Genomic DNA, 5471 nt, shown 5'->3' with positions numbered 1-5471 from the left:
GTGAATGTCTCTAGTAAAAGTGTAGTGACGCGTCCTTAATTTGTTTAATATTGAAATAATTATTCGTCCGTCGCTTATTTTCCTCTATTTTAGCGCAGTTAGAATTTTTAAATGACAATAGTATTGTTTGTGTAATCATTATAATGTGTATATATACTATGTGTTATTTTAATATAATAACATGTGGATTGTGTTATTGTTAATTTTTTTATTTTTATAGAGTGTTCGCTTAATTAATTTAATACTAATATGTGCATAGTGTGTTATTTTAATATAATAACATGTGGATTGTGTTATTGTTAAATTTTATAATTTATCAATAGCACTGTTTTATTGTTGTGTTACAAGTGGTTTATTTTTATAGAGTGTTCGCTTAATTAATTTGATAGTAATATGTGCATAGTTTGTTATTACCAGTTCTATTACGTAACATAACCTTATTTCTCCACGCCAGAATTAATATAATTATGCTATATTAACTAAGTACAATATAATAATTTTTTATCTTAATCGCGGTTGTCGTTGATACTCAGTTAATCAGTTTTGATTAATTCATAACCTATTCCTATATTATTGGCTATTTTCTGTTTCTTTGTTATGCGGTTGTCGTTACCTTGTGCGTGTAATTTGCAGCCTTTACACAGAATAGAGGAGCTAATCTTATACATTGCTAGTTAAAATCTTTATTGTTTATAGGTTCTACAATTCTAATCCTTCATCGCCGAGTCCTTTACTTGGAACGGTTACATGGTGCGCGTTTGGTATCTTCTGGTTCTTCGTTACATGTCTAACACTTATCAAGACTACTTTTATTTATCCTAGAATTGTAAGTATATATATATATATATATATGTCGGGTTTACATTAGAATTAGGGTTAGGGGCGTGAAGCGAATCTTCGTTTGGATTACACGTCGTCGTTATGCAATAGAGCATTGGCTAGTGCAAGTACGATTACCATAGAACCGGACAAGTAACCGTGGTAATTAGATACTCGAGAAACTAATGACAATGATCCTAGGTTCAACAACGAATCCGCGGACAACGGGACGGTAGTCGTACGCACTCGCAAAAATCTAAGTCGGATTCTGTGTTAATATTCGCTGACCGTAAGGCGTTAATCTTTTTGTCGATGAGACCGCAAGAGAGAATGACTTTCCGTCCCGGTGATACCTCAGAGGAAAACCATGACGGGGTGTGTCTAAGGACACGAGGTCATCGGATTCGTCGGGGATATCCTACGTTCGGAAAGTAAGGGAAATTGACGTTGCTGCTAATTGGCCAATCTCCATATCGGTAGTTAGAAAAGGATGCTAGCCGCCCTTGCGGGAAGGTTGCTAGTGGGAGACGCCGCTCGTTGAAAAATAGGTCTCTCCTGTCTTCTTGTAACTGGGACAAAGACTGTGTATCTGTTGAAGGATTTTAGGTAACTAGATATTAGTGTTTATAACGGTCCTCGGGCTAGCCGATCACGTACTGCGGAGACGCGTCGGCATCTGGTAAACATCCTGCCCGGAGAATAGGATCTGCGTGTGGCGAGCTACGGGACAGAAACCGTTGCAATGTTTACTGTCACGTGTCGCTACAAATCTTTCTTTTAAGGAGAGCTATAGGGTTACTCAATGCCTTTGTTAGATGGAGAGTTCGTCCCGTTAACCGCGGCTACGTTCGGCGACTAATTGTCGCCTTGAGCCCAAGCTCATTGTCACAAGTCTCAAACAAATACAATTGGGTAGAATGACGGCAAATCGTTTAATTACAACTGTAGATTTTAATTACAATGTTTTTATGGATTTTCCCGAGGTTTCAGAGGGAAGGCACCGGTGTCCTCTTATCTCCGACATATATATAAAACACTATATTTTGTAAATATCTATATAGTAAAATAGTCCGTCCACTATCTTGGTCGCTAAGACCGCTTCGCTAACATCGAATTGTTTTGTTATAATGTCGGAATATTTCCTTGGTTTTCCAGTTTCTTGTTGCTGCCTTGACTGTTTCGGTAGTATCTGGTTCAGTATTCCATAAGTATTCACTTAAGATTGGCAGTAGGCCTCTTGTAACTGCGTTGGCTTTAATGTATATCTTCCGATGTGAGTAACGAGCTTCTTATTATTATCAATTTCTATTCCAAGATGGTTTACAACATTCTTCCCCTTTTTAGGTTATGATTGGTTACCTCGGTATTTATTACCTTCGATATCTTCATACCGTCGTATATTATGTTTTGCAAAGTTGGATCCGTAGCCAATTCTCGTGGAGTTCCTGCATGCACATTTCCTTTAAGGATGATTGGTTGCATACAAACCTCGTTAACTTGTAAGATACCTTTTCTTGTTTGCTAAGACCATTCCGTCGGTGTTGAATCGTTTGTTATAATGTCACTAATTTTTAACTTTCCAATTTTCTCACGTCTTCTTGGTCATTCCAGTAGTATCGACTGCGATTCTTCGTACACATTTACTCCAATTTGGTAGCTGGTTTCTCATCACTGCGTTGACCCTTGTATAAACTTCTTCGATGTGAGTAGTAAATTATCGTTGTCACTCACCTAACCTATCTTAGTTATTTCTTAACTCTTCCTGCACTTATTAACTGATTTTATTTCTTCTTATTAAAGACCGCTGTGTCAACGCTGAGTTATTTCGTTATAATGTCATTAACTTTCTTGATTTTTTCGGTTTTATTTTCCATTAGCGAACTGTAAGTTTGTTGTCGAGCATCAATTATTGATTGTTGTGCTTCGTTTAGTTTAATTGAAATATAATTGTAAATTTTTAATAGTATTATTTTCTTCCATATATATTAAGGCAATTGAAGTTAGTTTATTTATTCGTTTCTGCTGACAGTCGTATACTATGTTCTACGGAGTGGGTCAACAGTTTGTTTCTGCGAAATTCCTGCATGTACGTTTTCTTCTACTATGATTAATTGTGCACTAGGTACTTTTAACTTTCACTGCTTTTAATTATTTTATTGAATTAACATATTGTGTATTTAAATGATGGTTAGAACATAATAATATTCCTTTTTCTTTTACGTTTCTACTATCTGCATGATTCGATAAGCACTGTCACACTTCCTTTGAGTTAGGCACAATATTGTTATAAACATTTAGTAATATTATGTTTTGTATTGAAACAATTGAAGTTAATTCTTCCATTTGTTTCAGTTGGCTGTCATACCTTGTGTTCTATGGATATGGACACATAACCTGACTTCGCATATACACTTCCTTCTACGATGAGTAATTGTTCACGAGGTACTTTCCACTTCCACTGTTTCGTAATTATTTTATTGAATGACACATTTTATAATTAATGGTTAGAACGCACATAATAATTTTCTTTTTCCTTTTAGGTTTGTACTATCTGCATGATCCGATAAGCAGTGTCACACTTCCTTTGCTTCAGGCACAATATTGTTATAAACATTTAGTAGTATTATGTTTTGTATCGGAACAATTAAAGTTAATTCCTACATTTGTTTCAGCTGGCTGTCGTAGATTATGTTCTACGGATATGGACACATAACCTGTCTTCGCACATACACTTCCTTCTACGATGAGTAATTGTTCACGAGGTATTTTCCACTTCCACTGTTTTGTAATTATTTTATTGAATTACACATTTTATATTTAAGTAATAGAGCACGCATAGTAATTTTCCTTTTTCCCTTTAGGTTACCACTATCTGCAGTATTCGACAAGCAGTGTTGTTCCATATACTACCGCACTCCGTTGTCTCTTGAAATCGTTCTTGTGGTCTGTTTCGATTGTGTTAGTTTTAACTTGTTCGAGTGTATTGTTCGTTGAATCCCTTTTACTTTAATCTTGACGTTTCGTGTGTAGATTCTGACAATAGTGCCTGGTTTATTGAAGTGTGTTAATATGCCTAGGTGTTTTATATATTTTATATCTAGTTGTATATAAGATATATTTTGTTTATTGTGGTTTTGTATGTCCATATTTGCTGTATATTAAATTGCTTGATATTTCCTGTTTGTTATAAAGGTGTGTATTCCTATCGTTCCATTCCTTTTTCCTTTCCTTTGAATTATTCATAAAGTTATTACGAGATTTGATTAAATTGTCGAATTGTAGGTTATCCTGATTGAATATAGTATTATGTCGTGATTTATTAATTAATTTGCGAGTCACTTTTGGTTAATTGGTTCTTCATAGTTTATCCTTAGTCGAATTATGAAATTATAGGTTATGTTGTACTCTTTATATTTACTATTTCGTTAGAGTACCTATTTTAACTTTATTATCTCTTATTTGCCCTCGTATACTAATTCTCTATATATGACTACATTTAATTAAACTTTTATTTAAACAATTTCCATTTTCGTTGTATCGTGTGTTCGTTTTGGATATTCGAATTGTCGCTCGCGTTATTTGTATATTGCGTTTTTCCGTTTTTCGGTACGGCACGTGCGTAGCGCGGGACGTGACACCCCCCCTCTCGGGGTTCAAATTTCCGAAGGAAATTTGACTGATCGCATCCCTGAGCTCGTTCGGAGCGGATGTAGTGACTGTTGGTAGTTGCTTTACTATAATGGTCGGTGTGATTGATATTCCTTGTAATCCTGATAATATCGAATTCATCAATCGTTGGAACGTGTTGGTGCGTTTTTCAATATATCTGTTCCCTCCAGCGTCTCGCCTGGAAGATGAAATCTGTCTTGATTTTTCTGTATTAGTGCTTCAACGTTTCTTCTTTCTTCTATGTTTAAATGTTCCAGTCGCAACAATTCCATTATTTTGTCGAACCTTGTTTCTTTAGATACTGAAATATTGTTGCACGTAGTATGAGAGAGCGAAGTGGGAATTATAAATTCTTTAATTACCATTGTAGGTATGGTAAATTTGTAATCCCTCAATGTGGTATTAATTACTTTTAGATAACCCCGTCTCTTATGGTTTCTCACAACCGCGTTTCCGAAATAGACTCCCTTAATCTGTTCAATTTTGGGAATAAATCCCTCGTTTGCCTCCGGATTTGCAATATTTATTGTACGTGGTACCGAACTTCGTTTCAGCACAATTATTGTATCGAACGGGATGTAAATACTTCCCCATTTAATATGTTTTTGCTCGTAATGCAGACGAGCTTTGCATCCTGCAAAAATTCGGATCCTAAGATTCCGTTTTGATCGATCAGCAATGATTCATCAAGTACATGAAAAGTAACTGAATGGCCCGCAACCTGTATTATTGTCTGCCCTAGGGTGACCAGATTCTTTGCCGAAATTCCTCGAAATTCAATTGATTCTTGCTCGTTGATGGTTGCTGAATCGGGTAAGGCAGGTTTCTTGATGATATTGATTTCTGATCCGGAGTCTAAAAGTAAATATGTTTTAGTTTTTAAATCTGGGGAGACTATTCGTGCAGTTGGAGTATTTGGGGAATCGTTTGGGTTTATATATTCGTTTCCCTTGCAAGCTACTAAACTTTGTAATATTTGCTTC

General features: G+C 35.6%; 1 long non-coding RNA gene across 7 annotated transcripts; it reads left to right on the top strand.

The window, feature by feature from the left end:
* Nucleotides 1–3997, top strand: LOC117166150 (uncharacterized). 7 transcript variants are annotated; one of them, XR_013061333.1, is made up of 5 exons: nucleotides 2000–2092; nucleotides 2164–2318; nucleotides 2431–2521; nucleotides 3172–3581; nucleotides 3681–3997. It is a non-coding gene; the product is annotated as an uncharacterized LOC117166150 (long non-coding RNA). The 7 variants fall into 7 exon arrangements; XR_013061335.1 differs by lacking the exon at nucleotides 2431–2521 and having other exon boundaries at nucleotides 2078–2318; nucleotides 3172–3261; nucleotides 3492–3581; XR_013061332.1 differs by having other exon boundaries at nucleotides 2078–2318.
* The last annotated feature ends 1474 nt before the right edge of the window (nucleotides 3998–5471 follow it).

The sequence above is a fragment of the Bombus vancouverensis genome, unplaced genomic scaffold, assembly GCF_051014615.1.
Source record: "Bombus vancouverensis nearcticus unplaced genomic scaffold, iyBomVanc1_principal scaffold0046, whole genome shotgun sequence".
In the NCBI taxonomy this organism is placed as follows: Eukaryota; Metazoa; Arthropoda; class Insecta; order Hymenoptera; family Apidae; genus Bombus; species Bombus vancouverensis.
This window is presented reverse-complemented; position numbering and strand designations above follow the sequence as displayed.